At 43.0% G+C, this 21,019-nt stretch overlaps 1 protein-coding gene and 1 pseudogene across 48 annotated transcripts in view; both read right to left on the bottom strand.

The window, feature by feature from the left end:
• Nucleotides 1-1,068, bottom strand: part of MBD1 (methyl-CpG binding domain protein 1) — a 53,538-nt gene extending 52,470 nt beyond the window's left edge. For 44 of the 48 annotated variants that reach the window (XR_011482680.1, XR_011482681.1, XR_002318423.2 and 41 more), the window contains exon 1: nt 879-962. The gene's annotated coding sequence lies outside the window, so the exon portion shown is untranslated. Of the gene's footprint in view, nt 1-878 lie in introns of all 48 variants that reach the window. The other 4 variants (XM_070452551.1, XM_070452555.1, XM_020916416.2 and 1 more) reach the window with 4 other exon arrangements.
• Nucleotides 1,069-20,107: 19,039 nt separating this feature from the next.
• LOC139030468 (U2 spliceosomal RNA) lies at nt 20,108-20,225 on the bottom strand (annotated as a pseudogene).
• Between the last annotated feature and the right edge of the window lie 794 nt (nt 20,226-21,019).

The raw sequence follows: 21,019 nt of genomic DNA, 5'->3' as shown, positions 1-21,019 counted from the left end.
TCGGCTACCTCAGTACCCTAACCTCCCATTCATTCCCTTCCTTGATCCAAGGGTCACTAATTTTCTTTTTTAACCCTTCCATTCCTTTCCTGTCTGCTGTCCTCTTATCCTTCCTCAGTATTACTGCCTCCATTTCCCGTGTCCTCTGCCAAAGAACCCCCAGCTCCTCTGCATCCTTGACCTGAACAGCCCCTCATTCCCTTTGTACCCTACTTCGAATGCCTCCCCACCTCACTTTCGCTCTGTCAGTGTTTTGAATCACAATTGCTCCCCAAGTATCCGAACCCTCCCTATTTCCCTCTTCTGCAGTTAACAAGTTTTCTTTGGCGTCCTCACCCTCCGTTACTCTCATCAGCTTCAGACACCCTGATTTCTTCCTTCAGCATCTGAACCCCCCACCCCATTCCTCTCTTGGTCCAAGACCAAGCCATCCCAAACTGTTGGCGTTCTGACCCCGCTATGTCTCATCGTCCTCCATGTGAGACGCCCGTCCCTCCCTTTCAGCATTCCAACTCCTCATTTCTCCCCGTCATCAGCCCGAAGGCCGCTCATTTCTTCCCTTTAGCATCCTGGACCCCCATTTCGCTCTCCTTAACCCGAGAGGCCCCACTATCTCCCCTCTGCGTTCGGGTCCTCCCCATGCCTCTCCGTCCTTGTCCAAGAGCCCGACACTTCCACCTGTCAGCCTTCAGAGCCCCCAGCCCTCCCTGTCCTCCGCTTAAATCTTCCCAAGCCTCCCTTCAATATTCCGAGGCCGCCATTCCTCCCACTCATCGGCCCGAGGGCCCTTCATTGCTTTCCGTCAGCGTTCTGAGCCTCAATCCTTCCCAATTCTCCGCCTGAGCGGTCTCCATTTCTACCCCCCTTGACCGTCTCACCAGCTCGGCTCCCGGCCGGTACCTTCCACCGTTCTAGGTCCGCGGACCCATGGCGAGAATCCCGCCCGTGGCTCCCGCCTTCTCCGTCTCCTCGCCTTCCTCCCCCGCAGCCGCTTCCTCTGAAGCTGTAGCTGTCGCCGCCGCGGCCGTTCGTTGCTCCAGGAACCGGAAATCCGCTGTCCCTCTCTCGGGCTCCACCCCCTGGCGGGACGCCTGCGCGCTAATACCTCGGAACGTGGGTCTTGAGCAGAAAAAGTCCACGCCTGCGTGTTGACTCCAGCGGAGGAGCACGCCCCTTTAGGGGGACTGCTGCGCTTGCGCACTGACGTCCAAAGAGGCTCGCGCCTCTTTAGAAAGCCGTAGGGCTTGCGCACCTCGCTTGTGCTCCTCCGCCCAACTTGTGGTCACGTGTGCTTTCCTAGCCAAGCCTGAGGGGAGGAGGAGGATTGGGATTCGATTTAGTCTCTTATTGGAGGTCCCCACAGGAGGTAACTGGGAGGGAGGGGCGGAAAAGACTGGGTCTGTAAGCCCTTTTCGCCCACTTTGTAACCTTGTTTGCGCATGTGCTTTACCGTTCCTCCTGTCAAGGAAAAATGAATCAGTAGTCGGTCTGAAGAAGAAATAGATTTTATTTGCGCCAGCCTGAGGGCTCTAAACTTAAAGACAGTGTTTCGGAAAACTCCACTTGTTTTCATTGGAAGACAGTTATATACATTTTTGAATCGGAGGATATAGATACCTATATCACAGTGACACATTTTACTTAAAGTTCAGAAGAGATACTGTGTAGCTGGACCACACTGACTCTGTTTTTCAGCTCCACTGTAGGACTAAGACCCACAATTCTACCGCTTCCCTTTTCTGGATGATTGAGCTTTAGCCTACTCACAAGGAATGCGCCCTGCCAGAGAAGCTCAGTATCAACTTTTACCCTTGCCTTCATCTATTAGGAAAATTGAAGACTGCCTTTTGCTGATGCAGACGGTTAATGATTTTTGAGGAATAAAAGTTGTGAGACCCCTGGGGGAGGGGAAAACAAAAAAATCTGGTTCCCGTTGGCATGGATGTGCTTCTTCGTTAGTACTGAAACCAAGGGCTAACCTGAGAAGACCCGCCAAACCTAACCTGCCATGCTTACTTTCAGTTGCTTGCTTTTAGTTGATTTTAAACTAAACTTCCACCAGCTTCCTTATATGTAATACCTCTGACATGTGGATCACTGTAGTTAACAGTTGCTTAAGTTGTTTTTCAGTAACATGGAGCTGGTTCTTGGCCAGTTCAGACCATTTGAGACTACCAACTATCCACTGGGCCTGCATAAGTGTCAGATGGATGATGTTTTAGCATCACAGGGTGAAAAACTCCACCCTCAGAACATAACATTGCCATTTTATGAACATGTCTCCTTTGAAGAGCCATAAAGCTTGACTATACCACTCTAATTACCTCACTTTCCTTACTTCCAATCAACTTTGGCCTTGATCAGACCTCCCTGCCTCTTTATCTCATAAATGTTCCTAAAACCTATCTTCAAAAGAAGATGCTTTTAAAAAAAAAAAGATGCTACACATGGACATCACTGAATGGTCCATACTGAAATCAGACTGAGTGTATTATTTGCAGCCAAAGTTGGAGAAACTCTATACAGTCAGTAAAAAGAAGACTGGGAGCTGACTGTGATTCAGATGATGAACTCCCTATTGCAAAATTCAGATATAAATTGAAAAAACTACAGAAAACCACTAGACCATTCAGGTATGACCTAAATCAAATCCCTTATGATTATACGCCAGGAGTGACAAATAGATTCAAGGTATTTGATCCGAGAGAGCACCTGAAAAACTATGGACAGAGGTTTGCAACTTTGTACAGGCAACTGTGATCAAAACCATCCCCAAGAAGAAGAAATGTAAGAAGGCAAAATGGTTATCTGAGGAGGCCTTACAAATTGCTGAGAAAAGAAGCAAAAGACAAAGGAGAAAAGGAAGATATAGCCATCTGAATACAGAGTTCCAAAGAGTAGCAAGGAGAGATGAGCAAGACTTCCTAAGTGAACAATGCAAAGAAATAGATGAAAACAACAGAATGGGAAAGACTAGAGATCTCTTCAAGAAAATTAGAGATCTCCTCAAGAAAATCATCTGCCAGAGACATTCCAAGAGCTCAAGGAAAACCTTGTGACACAACAGGAAGCCCCACAGAACCTGAGCCAGACCTGTCTTTGAGTGTTTGAGTGTCTCCTCCAGAGGTACGGGTCAGCAGTGGCCTGCTGCAGGGGCTCTAGGTGCAGCAGACCTGGATATGGCATAAGCCCTATTGGAGGAGGTTGCCATTAACCCCACCATAGAGCCACCAGAATGTACATAAGATAGGGGAAACAGACTCTTGGAGGTCACAAACAAAAGTTTGTGTGCACAAGGACCCAGGAGAAAGCAGCAGTGACTCCACAAGAGACTGACCCAGACTTGCCCAGGAGTGTCCGGTGGAGGCATGGGTGGCCTGATGCAGAGTCAGGGGCACTGAGTGTGTCAGTGCCTGCACCAGACCTTTTGGAAGAGGTCCAATTATCTTCATTGTCTCCACCATAGTTTGGCCTCAAGTCAAACAACAGGGAAGGAACACAGCTCCACCCATCAACAGAAAATTGGATTTAAGATTTACTGAGCATGGCCCTGCCCATCAGAGCAAGACCCAGTTTCCCTCTCAGTCAGTTTCTCCCATCAAGAAGCCTCCATAAGCCTTCTTCTTATCCCTCAGAGGGCAGACAGAATGTAACCCACAATCACAGAAAGCTAATCAAACATGGACCACAGCCTTGTCTAACTCAATGAAATTATGAGCCATGCCATGTAGGGCCACCCAAAACAGACAGGTCATGGTGGAGAATTCTGACAAACCGTGGTCCACTGGAGAAGGGAATGGGAAACCACTTCACTATTCTTGCCTTGAAAACCTCATGAACAGAATGAAAAGGCAAAATATAAGTCACTGAAATATGAACTCCCCAGGTTGGTAGGTGCCCAATATGCTACTGAAGAAGAGTGGAGAAATAACTCCAGAAAGAATGATGAGATGGAGCCAAAGCAAAAACAACACCCAGTTGTGGATGTGACTGGTGATGGAAGTAAAATCTGATGCTATAAAGAACAGTATTGGATAGGAACCTGGAATGTTAGGCCGATGAATCAAGGTAAATTGGAAGTGGTCAAACAGGAGATGGCAAGAGTCAACATTTTAGGAATCAGTGAACTAAAATGGGCTGGAAGGGTGAATTTAACTTGGATGACCATTATGTCTTCTACTGTGGGCAAGAAACCCTTAGAAGAAATGGAGTAGCCTTCATAGTCAACAGAAGAGTCTGAATCTTAGGTGCAATCTCAAAAAATGACAGAATGATCTCTGTTCATTGTAATCCAAGTCTATGTCCCAACCAGTAATGCTTAAGAAGCTGAGGTTGAAGAGTTCTATGAAGACCTACAAGACCTTCTAGAAAACACACACACACACAAAGATGCCCTTTTCATCCTTGGGGACTAGAATGCAAAAGTAGGAAGTCAGGAATACCTGGAGTAACAGGCAAGTTTGACCTTGGAGTACAAAATGAAGCAGGGCAAATGCTCACAATTTTGCCAAGAGAATGCACTGGTAATAGCAAACACCCTCTTCCAACAACAAAAGAGAAGAGTCTACACATGGACATCACCAGGTGGTCCATAGTGAAATCAGATTTATTATATTCTTTGCAGGCAAAGATGGAGAAACTCTATACAGTCAGCAAAAACGAGACCAGGAGCTGACTGTGGCTGAAATCATGAACTCCTTATTGCCAAAGTCAGACTTAAATTGAAGAAAGTAGGGAAAACCACTAGACCATTCAGGTATGACCTATCAAATCCCTTTTGATTATACAGTGGAAGTGACAAACAAATTCAAGGGATTTGATCTGAAAGACAGAATGCCTGATTAACTATAGATGGAGGTTCGTGACATTGTACAGGAGGCAGGGATCACGACCATCCCCAAGAAAAAGAAATGCAAAAAGGCAAAATGGTTGTCTGAGGAGGCCTTACAAATAGCTGTGAAGAGAAGTGAAAGGCAAAGAGAAAAGGAAAGATATACCCATCTGAATGCAGAGTTCCAAAGAAGAGCAAGGAGAGATAAGAAAGCTTTCTTAAGTGAACAATGAAAGAAAGAAAGAGAAAAACAATAGAATAGTAAAGACTAGAGGTCTCTTCAAGAAAATTAGAGATACCAAGGGAACATTTCATGCAAAGATGGGCTCAATAAAGGACAGAAATGGTATGGACCTAACAGAAGCAGAAGATGTTAAGAAGAGGTGGCAAGAACACACAGAAGAACTGTACAAAAAAGATCTTCATGACCCAGATAATCACAATGGTGTGATCACTCACCTAGAGCCAGACATCCTGGAATGTGAAATCAGGTGGGCCTTAGGAAGTATCACTACAAACAAAGCTAGTGGAGGTGATGGAATTCCAGTTGAGCTATTTCAGATCCTAAAAGATGATGATGTGAAAGTGCTGCACTCAATATGCCAGCAAATCTGGAAAACTCAGCAGTGGCCACCGGACTGGAAAAGATCAGTTTTCATTCCAATCCCAAAGAGAGGCAATGCAAAGAATGCTCAAACTACCTCAGAATTGCACTCATCTCACACACTAGCAAAGTAATGCTCAAAATTCTCCAAGCCAGGTTTCAGCAATATGTGAACCGTGAACTTCCAGATGTTCAAGCTGGTTTTAGAAAAGGCAGAGGAACCAGAGATCAAATTGTCAACATCTGCTGGATCATCGAAAAAGCAAGAGAGTTCCAGAAAAACATCTATTTCTGCTTTATTGACTATGCCAAAGCCTTTGACTGTGTGGATCACAATAAACTGTGGAAAATTCTGAAAGAGATGGGAATACCAGACCACCTGGCCTGCCTCTTGAGAAATGTGTATGCAGGTCAGGAAGCAACAGTTAGAACTGGACATGGAACAACAGACTGGTTCCAAATAGGAAAAGGAGTATGTCGAGGCTGTATATTGGCACTGTGCTTATTGAAATTACATGCAGAGTACATCATGAGAAATGCTGGGCTGGATGAGACATAAACTGGAATCAAGGTTGCTGGGAGAAATATCAATGACTCAGGTATGCAGATGACACCACCCTTATGGCAGAAACTGAAGAAGAACTAAAGAGCCTCTTGATGCAAGTGAAATAGGATAGTGAAAAAGTTGGCTTAAAGCTCAACATTCAGAAAACTAAGATCATGGCATCTGGTCCCATCACTTCATGGAAAATAAATGGGGAAGCAGTAGAAACAGTGACACACTTTATTTGGGGGGGGGGGGGCTCCAAGATCACTGCAGATGGTGACTGCAGCCATGAAATAAAAGATGCTTACTCCTTGAAGAAAAGTTATGACTGACCTAGACAGCATATTAAAAAGCAGAGACATTACTTTGCCAACAAAGGTCCATCTAGTCAAGGCTATGGTTTATCCAGTAGTCATGTATGGATGTGAGAGTTGGACTATAAAGAAAGCTAAGTGCCAAAGAATTGATGCTTTTGAACTGTGGCATTGGAGAAGACTCTTGAGAGTCCCTTGGACTGCAAGGAGATCCAACCAGTCCATCCTAAAGGAAATTAGTCCTGAGTGTTCATTGGAAGGACTGATGTTGAAGCTGAAACTCCAATACTTTGGCCACCTGATGGGAAGAACTGACTCATTTGGAAAGACCCTGATGCTGGAAAGATTGAAGGCATGAGGAGAAGGGGACAACAGAAGATGAGATGTTTGGATGGCATAACCGACTCAATGGACATGAATTTGAGTAAATTCCGGCAGTTGGTGATGGACAGGGCGCCCTGGCGTGCTGCAGTCCATGGGATCGCAAGGAGTCAGACATGACGGAGCGACTGAACTGAACTGACTGAGACAGCATATTAAAAAGCAGAGACATCACTTTGCTGACAAAGCTCTGTATAGTCAAAGCTATGGTTTTTCCAGTAGTTATGTATAGATGTGTGTGTTGGACCATAAAGAAGGGTGAGTGCTGAAGAATTTTGATGGTTTTGAATTGTAGTGCTGGAGAAGACTCCTGAGAGCCCCTTGGACAACAAGGAGAACAGACCAGTCAGTCCTAAAGTGAATCAACTCTGAATATTCATTGAAAGGACTGATGCTGAAGCTGAAGCTCCAATACTTTGGCCACCTGATGAAGGAGTTGACTTATTGGGAAAGACTCTGATGCTGGGAAAGATCGATGGCAAAAGAGAAGGGGGAAGCAGAGGACGAGATGGTTGGATAGCATCACCAACTCTATGGACATGAACTTGAGCAAACTCTGGGAGATAGTGAGGATGGGAAGCCTGGCATGCTGCACTCCATGGGGTTGCAAAGAGTCAGACATTGACTTAGTGACTGAATACTATCAACCGCAAGACTTGCCCATTCCACATCTGGTCAAGGAATTACAATCTTGGATGGGGGAGGTTACCAGGTAATTGGCATGTTTTCATACCTCATTTGGCACTAATTATAGTCTCTATACTCTCTAATTTAAAAGGGACAAAAATGGAATTGAGACTGCCCCCTCTATAACCTGCAGCAATGATCCCTGAGATACACCCTTGGTCCCATTGGATGAGCCACTGATCCACTGATCAGATGAAAGCTGGACTATATTGACCCATACTACTCTTATCAGAGGGACACAAACACACATTAACCTGTGCTGCTACTGCCACCAGTCTGATGCAATCCTTGGCTAGTAAAAGTAAATCAAACTGTCACCATTAGGGGCTTGACCAAGTTGGAAAATGTGTACGAAACCCTGCTCACAGAGATAGCAACCAAGGGACTGATTTCACTGGACATGATACACAAGACTAGGCAGAAGTCCATTAGATTTCATGAAACTCCCATCTGCAGTATAACCCAATGGCAGCAAGATGGATAGAAAGAACCAATACAGTATATTAACGCATATATATGGAATTTAGAAAGATGGTAACGATGACCCTATATGCGAGACAACAAAAGAGACTCAGATGTAAAGAACAGACTTTTGGACTCTGTGGGAGAAGCCGAGGGTGGGATGACTTGAGAGAATAGTATTGAAACATGTATATTATCATATGTGATGTAGATTGCCAGTCCAGGTTCGATGCATGAGACAGGGTGCTCAGGGCTGGTGCACTGGGATGACCCTGAGGGATGGGATGGGGAGGGAGGTGAGAAGGGGTTTCAGGATGGGGAACACATGTACAACTGTGGCTGATTCATGTCAATGCACGGCAAAACCCACTACAATATTGTAAAGTAATTAGCCTCCAATTAAATAGATTTTTTAAAAAAAGAAGAGAAACAAACAACAAAAAAAAAAAGAGTTAATGGGTTACTGAAAGAGGCAGTGAAGATGATTTCTCTGGACAGGTCTTTACAAGGATGGTCTTCACAATCTAACCTGGATGTTAGAAGCCCATCCAGCAATGAAACACAGCAACCCACAGCAAGCTATACACCAGTTTATGCAACACTGACTGTACCTGCTCTGTCAGCTCGGGCCTTAAAGTTATAAGACTTAGAAGGAGGACTGAGACCCATCTAGCTTGATATGGATATTGTCCTGAGAATGCTGCGGGACCTCCCACCTTGGAGACTATCTTGGATTGGAGACTTAGATAGTATCTCCCTCCCAGGTGGCTTGACATCCTTATACCTTTGTGGGAATGGCAGGCCCCTGGCATAGTATTTCCTCAAACTTTCTAATCAAAGCTCCACCCATAAACAAGGTGATCTCCTCCTTGAAATTAGGTAGGGGACTCCAGGAGGGTTCCTCTCATGGGCACTACCAAAATTCCCACATACAACAGCTCCCTGCCCACTTCTGACATAAAGAGATGGCATGTCTGGCATCGTCCTCTGAAAAAAGTGCCAAAGCCTGGGGTGATCCTTGTACATGGAGACCAGACTTCTATGATGTTATTTCTGAATGAAGAAACTCTTATCTATCATTCTTAGTCTTTTCCTTCTGAGATTCATGCCACCTGCCTCCAGCAATGCATTTCTGTCCTGCGCTACCACTTATGCTGAAGTTCATAACTGCTCTGACTACTAGGTGTGTGGATTGCTGCCAATGTCTAGCACTGCCAATTGGCTAGCACTGCTAGCCAATGTCTAGAATGACAGTCATGGGTCAGTCTGCCTGTCAACCTCACAGCACGGGGACAATGGGTGGGTAGGCAGGTAAACTCCTGTTGGGGACACTAGATGTCATCATGGCTCATGTTTTCCCTTTTGGCGGTAATGATAGTATTCATAAAAAGGATTTCCTCCTCAGCTTGTACTTGAACCCAGTTCCTCTAGACTTAACACTGCCTGTCATTATCTAGGATGGTCTGGGGTGGTTATGTGCTAAATACAACCAACTTGGACTTACTGCTATTTTTGTAAAGAAGTGTTGAGGCCAGTGTGATGAAAGCAGGAGAGACTCCATCTTGAAGCCTGTCATCCATCTTAAAGACAGGATGTGAACTGAGCCTGAACCCTGCCCAAGAGTGAGGAAACCATTGCTAATGAAAACCAGGTCTCCTGGAGACTTCCCTCCCTACAGATGGCAAACGGAGATCATAGTTGAAGTCAGGCTGCCCTTGTTAGATTAACCATGGAGACATCCCCCCTTGATGCATAATCATTGGTCCCCCCCCCCCCTTAACCTTGTTTGTTCTCCTAGCACCTACTTGCTGTAAGATTCAATCATATACAACAAAGAGTTTGCTAACATGTAACCAGAAGGCAATGGCACCCCACTCCAGTGCTCTTGCCTGGAAAATCCCATGGACGGAGGAGCCTGGTGGGCTGCAGTCCACGGGGTGGCGGAGAGTCAGACGTGACTGAGTGACTTCCCTTTCACTTTTCACTTTCATGCATTGGAGAAGGAAATGGCAACCCACTCCAGTGTTCTAGCCTGGAGAATCCCAGGGACGGGGGAGCCTGATGTGCTGCTGTCTATGGGTCACACAGAGGCGGACACGACTGAAGTGACTTAGCAGTAGCAACCAGTCATGTGGGGGAGAGGGGTATAAAACAGGGCCTCTCAGAAACATCGGGTCCTTTTTGGGAACTGATTCCCCTTGGACCCACTGGCGTAATAAACTGTGCTTCACTGTCTTGAGTGTCCTCCGAGGTGAGGTGTGTTTTGCGACTCTGGATTCCGCAGCAGGAGAACAAAAACACCTGGTTGGCCAAATGTAACCATATGGAGTGACTACCACTGTCCTCTCTTTCTTTTGTTCACCTGGTTTTTCAAATGAATGGACAAGTCAAGGAAAGAAGACTCTTAAAGTAGGGGCTTTCTTATCACCCAAAGGTGGAGCCTGAATATGTGGCACCAATCTTTGGCTTTATCTCCCATATGGGTGGACTTGCCCCTCTTTGTCTAGAAAGGTCTATTCTTCTTTGTCAGACACTTTCCAAAACCTGCTGACTCTCAAAACTGGAGGGAGTCATAATCTCTCCTTGTGGTGATGGCTGGTCTTCATCTTTCTTCCTCAGTATGGAGGCACTCATGGTGGCTGGCTTGCATGCTCAGTCATGTCCAACTCTTTGCCACCCCATGGACTGTATGCCCACCAGATTCTTCTGTCCATGGAGTTTTCCAGGCAAGAATACTGGAGTGTGTTGCCATTTCCTCCTCCAGGGGAATCGTCCTGACCCAGGGATTGAATCCGTGTCTCCTGCATTGTAGCCCGCTTCTTTACTACTGAGCCACTGCAGTGCCTCTGGGCATTCATGTTAAATTAGAAATACAAGCTCTAGCCCAGTTCACAGCCTTTGTATTAAATAATTCTAGATAAAGCATTTTTCTACTAAATCAGGAAACTAAATATTCCTCATTTAGTTCCACTTTCCTAGTGGTTTTCCAAAGCTATATGGCTCTGGACATGTTAACGGAGGTTCATGGGGAAACATGTCCTAAATTCAACAACAGTATTGTACTTACAGCCCCTCTTATCAATCTAGCATCACTGATTTATCATCTCATATAAAAAAGGCTATTAGCCATGAAAAGAACATTTCTTTTTGCAGATGACTGCATCTGTTGGTTGACCTCCTTACCAGGCAAATGTGCCATGGCCCTGCTAGGCATTCTTCCTTGTCTAACAGGGATTCTTTGTATGTTGCTCTTGTGGTACAGACATGCAGGTTACCTCCCAATATCTGGCCCCAGAGTATTCAGGAAAGAATGGTGGATAAAATTGCATGGACCATATAGATGTCTGGGTGAAATGTGTGGCTGAACCGCACTGACTCCATATTTTTTTCAGCTCCATTATAGGCCTATAGTCCTAACTCCTCCCCTTTCCATGTGACTGAGCTTTCATGTACTCAGAGGGAATGCTCCTGAGCCAGATAATCTCATTATCAACTTTTACCCTTGCCTTCATCTTATATGAAAACAGAAAGAATGGTGCTTAGTTTGTCTGTCTGTTTGTCTGTTTGCTAACATACATGGTTAAAGGTCCATGAGGAATGCTAGTCATAAGACCCCCAGAAGGAAGGAAAAACCCCAGACCCCATTGTATGGATGTGCTTCTGTCTTAGTATTTAGATTATATCTTTAGTTTGGACCCTGTTAAATGCCCCCAGGAAAGCAGAGTGCAGCTGCTGATGCTCCCAGATTGCTGGGTCATCATGATCCTATAAAGGATTAGGGGAGAAAAAGATTAATGTCTAAGGAGGTATATTGCTAGTACCAGAAGAAGGAAAAAATTATCTTTATGTTTGAGCAGACATTCCTGCCTTTGAGGAGATCTGGTAAACGTATAATGCAGATACGCTTTGCCCATTAGGGAGGGACCAATATGGGCGAGGAGTATGTTATATTTAAATTTTCTTGTTTTGCCTCAAGAAATAAATTTTATTCTCTCATTTCCCTCTTTTGATCATTAATCCTTCAACAGAAAACATTAGGTGATGAAATACTTGGTTCTTCAACACCAGAGTGGTTTCTTACCTGCCTTGGATCCATCCTGTCCTACAACGCCAGATCCAATAGACCAGTTTCTTCTTTCAGGAGTTTATGTGTCAATAAAGTACCAAGCCAAGGACTCACGGCTAATAATGTTATGTTGAATATGTTCAGTATAACTCATGCCAATTATTGTCCTATCATCCTCCTATGGACATTATGCATGTCCAGCATTTTGCATAGAACTATACGTATGATCAATAGTTTCAAATCACTTTGACATCATTATTTTACTAGCAAGTTTGGATATGCAGCAAAAATCACAATTGTCCTCCATAAGTGATACAGAACAAAATCAGTGTAACCAACAACATTAAAGTCAAGCTGAGATTTAAGCCATGGACCCCCAGAGCTGAACCATTTACCCAAGATGTAACCTAGACTAGGAAGGGGATCCAGGATCCCTTAAAGCAGAAATTTAATTTTCCATGTGATGAAAACTAAATGAAAATTTAATTTTGGTATGAAATTACAAAATTCAGTCTGGACTATAGTACAGGTTCTTTCTTGCCAAGTGGTTAAAATACCAAGACGTATTTGGTATTGTAACTTGGCTTTTCTTACCATAAAACTTCAGAATTAAACAAACTAAGGGAAAAATTAGTTAATTGAATGCAGTGAACAATACAGAGATACATGCTAACAGAGAAACATTCTACAGGCTATACATGTTGTTGATCATCTTGACTGTTGCACAAACATTGTATGTGTACCTTTAGCAGTGGAATTTAAGCAAGCAGTGGTACATGCCATCAGTAACTTGAATAGCTATGAAAATTATAATAACACGTACAATGAAAATAATCATCATCTATAAAACAAAGTGAGAAAAATTACCTGCAGGGAGCCAACTAAATAGATCATTAAAAGGGTCTGGGTTTTTGTTTTGTTTGTTTCTTACTCTTATAACCATTTTGCTTTTGGGAAATTTTATCTAGGAATATCTCTACTTCTACAGAGGTATTGATATAAATGCCACAAATTAGGTGAGCAAGAGGAGAAACAACTCCTTGGTTACCTATTAGAAAATTAAAGGTAACTATATTATTCAGTACTACTTAGGTTAAGGAACTGAGGGATGTCCAATCCCTAATGCCGGGAAGGATAGGGGGCGGGAGGAGGAGGGGACAACAGAGGATGAGACGGCTGGATAGCATCACCGACTCGATGGACATGGGTTTGGGTAGACTTCAGGAGTTGGTGATGGACAGGGAGGCCTGGTGTGCTGCGATTCATGGGGTCGCAAAGAATCGGACACGACTGAGTGACTGAACTGAAATGAACTGAATATATTTGCAGTCTCTTCAGCTATTTGACAAATGGTGGCTGATAGATTTACAACCATATCTCTATTTATACTCCTGCACCAGAAATCAAGATTCTCAAAAGACTTTGCTACCAGGTATCTTGGTATCCTAATAACATGGGTCTCTTGATTCCTTAATGGAGAGAGAAAGGTGGTCCAGCTGTCTCTTTTGTACAGACATAACATCCCAATAAGCATAAACCTTCTAATTGCCAGCAATTAGGATATTCATGTACCCATTCATGGGAAGGTGGGTCAATTCCAATGCCACATGTGAAGACAAAACGTGAGGGAGCTTAAGTCATCCTTCCAAGAGAGCTCTCACTGATGCACTCAATAGGAAGTGCTGCTAACATGATACTTAACCATGGGTCACTTCTCTTGCAGGCTTTCCAAGAGCCATCTGTCTGGTATTGGACATAAGGGAGTTTCTGGCACAAATTACTTGTCTTTTTCTCTTCAAGACATTTGTTAATTAAGTAGAGATGGAGCAAAAAGGTCCTAGGCTAAGTCATGTTCAACCTCTAAGGGCCAAGGATAGTATCAGACAGGGAATGGATACATTATTAGGCTGGGGGATTTGAGCCTGAAAGGTTAGGCCAGGAGGAGGTGGATCCAAGTAAGTGATAGCATTAGGAATATCTGAAAATTCCATGACAGGAATTATGAGGGGCCTATATCAGTCTTGTATTAACTGAGGAATTTGATGACAAATCCAACAGTTGGTTAAATAACCCACAGTAGCTATTCTCTGTGACAACTTTACTGAAGAACTTTCCATTCTAAACACTGGGACAAAAGTATAGCTAGAAGTAAAACAGTAGCTCTCAATGTTGACAGACAGATGGTTGGTAAACAGTACAATTGAACTGGTAGGATGAGTCCAACAGGGCTGGTCTAATGCTTGGGTTAGTGGTCTACTGCTGTTACTGATTTCTCATGCCAGCTTGGTGATGCTCGTCTGAGTCAAAACCAGGTGTGAGATACACAGTTCACAGTCCATGTAGGAGCAGAAGCCCTTTCTAAAAACTGAGAGATAGAAACCCAGAGCTCACTCCTTTGAGCTTCACAACATAGCGATTAGTTAATAATACCTGATAGGGCCCTTTCCAACACAGCTGCAAAGAATCTTATATATGATACCTTTTCCAATAGACAGAAGTCTCCAGGTTGCAACCCATGATCCGTAAGGTCTTCATCTCCCAGAATCTAGCTGTAAAGGAATTAGTTACCAGCTTTTCATTTTCTTTAAGTGCCTTAAAAAATCAGACAACAGTGCAGCATATCATCAATCTTATATAATACTGGTTTGTGCACGCCTTCATCTGGTGCATAGATCATCCAGTGGTTATTTCAAAAGGAGACAGTTGATGCTTGCCAAAAGGAGTGGACCTAAGATTGAGAAGCACCAACAGAAGAGCTTTTGGCCATGAAAGATGAAAAGCCCCTGCGAGTTATGCCAGTTGAGTTTTGATATTCGGTTAGTGCTTTCTATCAATTCTGAATACTGGGGATGATAAGCACAGTGGAAATGCTCTTATTGGCCAGAAATCACAAATTGATTTAATTATTTATCTGACAAAATAAATTTCTTTGTCCCTATGCAACTCAGAAGGAATTCTCCAAATAAGATTTATTCTTTTAAATAGTGATTTACCTACTATGCATGTTGCTCTTTTTCAAAGAACTGCTTCTATCCAGTGTGGAAATATTACCAAGACACGTTTGCATCGTTGAGATGGAGGCATGTGGACAAAATCCAACTGCCACACCTCCAAGGTTTCCTTAAGAATGGCTAAGTGATATTGAAATGCATGAAACGTTTTCTGGGATTGTGTTTTGGGTAAATAGTGCATCGACATATGCTCTGTGAGCCAATGGAAGGAAGGGAGTCCAAAAATTCTGTTTTCCCCACAAAATCATTTTTTCAAGAACCCTATGGGTCAGGGAGTGCACGGCTGGATTAAAGGCAATTGAACCCCTACAGACACTATAAGTCTCTTATTTGGTCCAAAACATATTTGTGAAGTGGGGTTAAGAAATCCTCAATTTCTTCTCCTGAATTTGCTTCTCACCTTCTGAGGCTACTTCTTGAGCCTGTAAAAGAAGTTTCTTGACAGTTTTATCCGGGTTGGTTTGAGTAGTGGACATTCTCAGAACTGGGTAGAAACAGAACTTACAGCAGGTTGTTTGGCTGCTGCCTCAGTGGATTGATTCCCTTTAGGCCCTAGTGAAGAAGATTTGGAATGTTCGGGTATTTTAATAATGGCCATTTGTTTTAGGCATTTGTATAGAGTCTGATAATTCTAAGTCTAGTTTCCCATTTTTATTCTTTATTTATGTCGTCAGGTTTTCCTGACGACATAAAACTCTCTTATTACAGAGCATTCCAAATCATGTCACTTTGAAAGCACGGCAACTATCATCGTATGTGTTTGCTGTTTGGTCCTGAGTTCGTTGACAATCTCTGATCAGAGCAATGAGTTCAGCTTGCTATGCTGACTTTGCTTCTGATAAATAAGAGCTCCCAGTTGCATCTACAGTTAATGTTATTAATGCAGACCCAGCTCAGTATTGGCCCTGCTCTTCCTTTAAGTAAGATCCATCTGTAAACCAAGCTAAATCAGCATAACTAATAGGGTTTTCCTGAAAAATCGTTCCTAGAAACAAGAAAATAATCAGTAAAATGTAATCATGATTGTTGTCCTCTTGGGGTTATGGGGGTAAAGTTGTGTGTGGGGTTAAGATTATTGCACTGCAGCCAAAGTAATATGAGGTGAAGAAAGCAGCAATATCTTGTAAGAGGCCAGCTTACTCACAGAACAGCACTGACTATGATGAGAATCCAAGAGACTCGGGTGCAGAACACAGATGGTCAAAGGAGAGATCCCATCACTATTTATTCGGTCCCTTGCAATGGCAAGCTGTCCCTGAAATACTAATAGTTCTCAGACAGGATGAGAGTCCTCTCGCTATGAATCTAATTGACAACTATAGTATCCTCCTGGTAGATGTGGATCACCATGACTCTGTATTAACAACATCCCTAAGACATTACCTTTCTCTTCATGTCAAGAGAGAAAAAATGGTAAATTGTAACTAGAATTACCTGATGCCACAGCTTGGTTAATGTGGACTTCAAACTTCTATGACTATTTTCTCTTTCTGTTATTCCTTCAGTTGGGTCACGTCCACTGGACTTAAGCAGTGTGTATAAATGTTGGGCAATAAATTAAAAATTAAGTACCCAATTCTACAACATCAGTCAGACCCAGAAATCCCCTCAATCGCTTTTCTGGGTGGGGGTGGGGAGAGTGTTGAGAAAATTATTTTAATTTTTTTCATTTCAATCAATAGTCCTTCCCGAGGTATTAAGTGGCCCATATGTTTTACAGTAGGTAAGCAAAGTTGGAGTTTATCTTTAGACAACTCGTGTCCCTGAAAAGGGACTTCCCAGGTGGTTCAGTGGTAAAGAATCTGCCTGCCAATGCAGGAGACACAAGTTCAATCCCTGGGTTGGGAAGATCCCCTGAAGGAGGAAATGACAACCAATTCAAGCATTCTTGCCTGGAGAATCCCATGGACAGCAGAGCCTAGAGGGCTATAGTCCATAGGGTCACAAAGAGTTGAAGATGAATGAGCATGCATGCATGCATGTCCCATAGAAGCTAACTTGTGTAACTGATGGATAGTATCTTTTTAAGAATCCAGTTCAGCTTTAGAGCATAATATCAAATTGTCTATGTATTGAATTAAAGTATAACCACCAGGAAAGTCTACATCAGTTAAATCAGCTTTAAGCATTTGAGAAAAGTAAGTGGGGTTCTAACTGGTAGCCTTGTGCATAGCTGTCCAGGTGTATTAATGATTTTCCCATGTGAAGGCAAAAAGTCATGTGATTGTCCTTCTCTACTGGGATGCTAAAGAAGGCACTGCTATTAGTAGGAATGACTGAGAGTAAAGTGCATGGATTTGGGACCAAAAGATGTCAAGGAATTGCAATATTATTTATTGCTCGCAGATCTTGAACAAATCTCCAACCTTTTCCATTCAGCTATCTTGCTTGCAGGGTAGGCATGTTTCAAGGACTAGTACAGGGAATGGCTTTTTAAAAGAAATTCCTGAATAACAGGCCATGGCATAAAGTCTATGTTTTGAAGCAGGACAAGAAAATTTAATATAACATAGTCTCTGTCCATTTTATGCCTTTCCTAATGGGCAATGTGAATCTGTATTCTACATTAACCAGACCTCCTCAAAGGCAGGAACGTCTGCTCAACCATAAATATCATTTCTTTTCCTTCTTCTGACATAGCAAAGTACCTCCAGAGAAGATGCATTTTTCCTTTGCTAATCCTGTTAAGGATCATGATGACTGCTTGTCGTGTATATAAAGATCTGCTTTATGTAACTTTCGTGAACCTTATATAAAATGTCAATGTGTCATTTTAATATATGATCCTTTGTCTTAAACATGTATATAACAGTGCCTTCGACTTCTAACAGGTGGAACAATCCTCTGCGTTTTCTGAAAGACTGTCTCCTGGGCTATAATCCTCAGGTTGGCTCAAATAAAGTTCTCTGTTTCTACTCAAGATCGATGTTGATTACTTTTTCATTGACATTTGCTGGGGATAGTTAGTAGGATATCAGAGACACCCACCAGAGGACACCTGGAATCTACTCTAAACCAGCGCTCAAACCTGCACTGGCTCTTTGAGCCTCTCTGGCTTTTTGGTCTTCCTCAGATGGTTTGGTGAGTTCTCCTGATATTCGGACCTCATCAATTTGCATGATGATCCTGAATTTTATCCCATCTGTTAAAATTTTAGGACTTGTAGTCTTAACAGGGTACCAGTACATTTCCAGGTAAAAGGGACCCAGCGGAAATTTCCTAGGCAATGGCCTAGATGGAAGTTCCTAGAAAGGCAAAGCCAAGAAGGAAATTTAGAGTGAACTGGGTTGGCTGGTCTTTTTTAATTTGGCTCAAGTTTGAAAGATCTTGTATAAATGGTTTGAAAAAACTGTTTGACAGCAAAATGAGAGACTGAACCTCTTCAGCTCCGAAGAAAAGAGACATTTCTCTGGTGACTGAGAACATAGTAGAAGTGTCTGAGGTGCTGTGCTCAGATGCTCAGTTGTGTCCGACTCATTGAGACCCCATGGACTGCAGCCCGCTGGGCTCCTCTGTCCATGGGATTCTCCCAGCAAGAATACTGGAGTGGAGTGCCGTGCCCTTCTCCAGGGGATCTTCTTGACCCAGGGATGGAACCCACTTCTCTTACATCTCCTGCATTAGCAGGTGGATTCTTTACCACTAGTGCCACCTGGCTACTAGAGACTGCGACTACACAATAAAAGCTAAACAAACAAACAAAAAAAGAAACAACAAATAAAGGGAAATTGTGCTTTTAAAACCAACCAACTCCCAGATGGGCAGTCACCCACTGGAACTTGGCGGTCTTCACGTGCAATATATATGGAGCCAATACTTGTAAGAATTTGGAAAAATGGGAAGATCTAATGAAAAATAATTTAACTCTTAAATGGTCAAAATGGGAAACTTACCCAAATTAGTTTACTTGTGTGCCCAGTTGGAAAATGTTGGCTATAAAATTACATAGACAAGATGGGAAGCATCCTTCAATTGGTACTTTGAAGCATGGTACTGATAAAATGGCATCTTTATGGGAAACGAACTGAAAACTACTAGAAATTGTTGTTAAGTTAGAGAAAAACTCAAGAGCTACCCTATCCCTTCTTTCTCCTCCTTCCCCTCCTTTCTGAACTTCATGTGTCCATGCCTGTGTGCTCAGTCATGTTCAACTCTTTGGGACCCCGTGGACGGTAGCCCACCTGGTTCCTCTGTGTATGGGATTTTACAGGCAAGAATCTGCAGTGGGATGCCATTTCCTCCTCCAGGGGATCCCTCACCGTTCTGAATGTCCATATCTCAATTTGTCGGCTCTACCTCCTCTGTGGACTCCAAAGGAGAAATGAACTGGACCCCAGGGATTAAATGTTGAGAGCCCTCAAATCACTACAATTCTGTTTAAAGAGAAGCTTACTGAAGAGGTGAGCCTGTGCTAACTTCTACTACCTCAACTAGCACTGAACTTAAATTTGACTAAGAGTTTCCCAGGCCCTTTATAAGATACTTTAGAGTTTATTTATTTATTTATTTAATTTTTATTTATTTTTTTGGGGGGGTGCCACACTATGTGGCATATGAGATCTTAGTTCTCAGACCAGGGATCGAACCCATATCCCCTGCATTGGAAACATGGAGTCTTAACCACTGGACCACCAGGAAAGGCCCCTTTTAGGGTTTTTATGAGAATTCATTCTGTAAGGACACATGAGCCAAGATACTCAGATTTGTAATAACTTGAGCATTTGCTGGTATCCAATCAATCCCTGGGTCCGTTCGATCCCCTAGAGAAGGAAATGGCAACCCACTCCAGTGTTCTAGCATGGGAAACCCCATGGACAGAGGAGCCTGGCAGGCTACAGTCCAAAGCGTAGCAGAGAGTCAGACACAGCTGAGTAACTGAGCACACACACACCAAAGAAAGAATGACTACAAAAGGCAGAGTGGAAGTCAGCTGTGAAAGATTTTCACAAGCACAAGCATGCGGATGTTCACAGGTGTCAAGAATGTGCTTGTAACTTGTAACAAGTAATCCCCCAAATTTTTCCTGAGAAAATGAGTGGACAGTGCTTCACCAATGTAAACAAAAGCCCAAAGAAATTATTTTTCATTACTTTGAGAGGTTTGAGAAAAACCTTCCAACAGGACTCTGTAGTGGCCCCTGAAACTTTTCAAAATCATCAAAAGGATCCAATTCTACATTCAATCTTTAAGAGGGATTAGATGAAAAAAATTGCAAGGCTAATTAAAAAATGTCCATTGGACTGGGCCACAGTACATGCTAGTGTATTAAACTGATAAGAACAGATACTACACTTGATCTTAGCCAAAAGGCCGAGAACATGCTAGTGTATTAGTGGCCCTATTAAAACTTGCTTTCTAACCCTGGCCCAAAGCAAAGTACCCACATTTGTTTTTATTGCAAAAACTCTGATCTCTTCAAATGAGAATGCCATAAGTTTAAACAGAACTTGAAACAAAGCAAAACTAAAAAGGACTAGGGGTGCTTTGGTGATTATGAGAAGGAATTTCCCCCTGCTCCTCACCAATAGTGAAAGTTGCTCAGTTGTGTCAGACTCTTCGCGACCCCATGGACTATACAGTCCATGGAATTCTCCAGGCCAGAATCCTGGAGTGGGTAGCCTTTCCCTTCTCCAGGGGATCTTCCCAACCCAGAGACTGAACCCATGTCTCCCACATTACATGCGGATTCTTTACCAGCTGAGCCACATGAGTACTTACCAATACCTTAGAGGAAGTGGAAACACCAGTTGGGGAGAAACTTAAAGGCCCTTGTAGATACTGGGGCTACAGTCCCTGTTCTTCACCCTGCCCTATTCATTGCCCTCTCCCTCGGAATAGACAGTCAATTCAAATATTAATAATAGGGATTTCTGATGTACCTATCCAAATTTTAAAATCAGAATTGATAAGCATTCAATTAGGAATTATCAGAGTGAAACTTGTGTTTCTCCTAGTAAAATGTGCCCCAATTCATTTGATAGGAAGAGAACTTTTAGAAGCCAACAATATTCATACTGCCTTTTCACAAAAAGGGGAAATGCTTCTAGATTTAGAAAATTTAATGTTGAGCAAAATCTAGTTACTGAGAGATAGATGGTTATAAAATCAGTGACTCA

This window comes from Odocoileus virginianus, chromosome 22 (genome assembly GCF_023699985.2).
Source record: "Odocoileus virginianus isolate 20LAN1187 ecotype Illinois chromosome 22, Ovbor_1.2, whole genome shotgun sequence".
In the NCBI taxonomy this organism is placed as follows: domain Eukaryota; kingdom Metazoa; phylum Chordata; class Mammalia; order Artiodactyla; family Cervidae; genus Odocoileus; species Odocoileus virginianus.
Note: the sequence above shows the minus strand (reverse complement) of the source record. Positions and strands in the feature narration are given on the sequence as shown.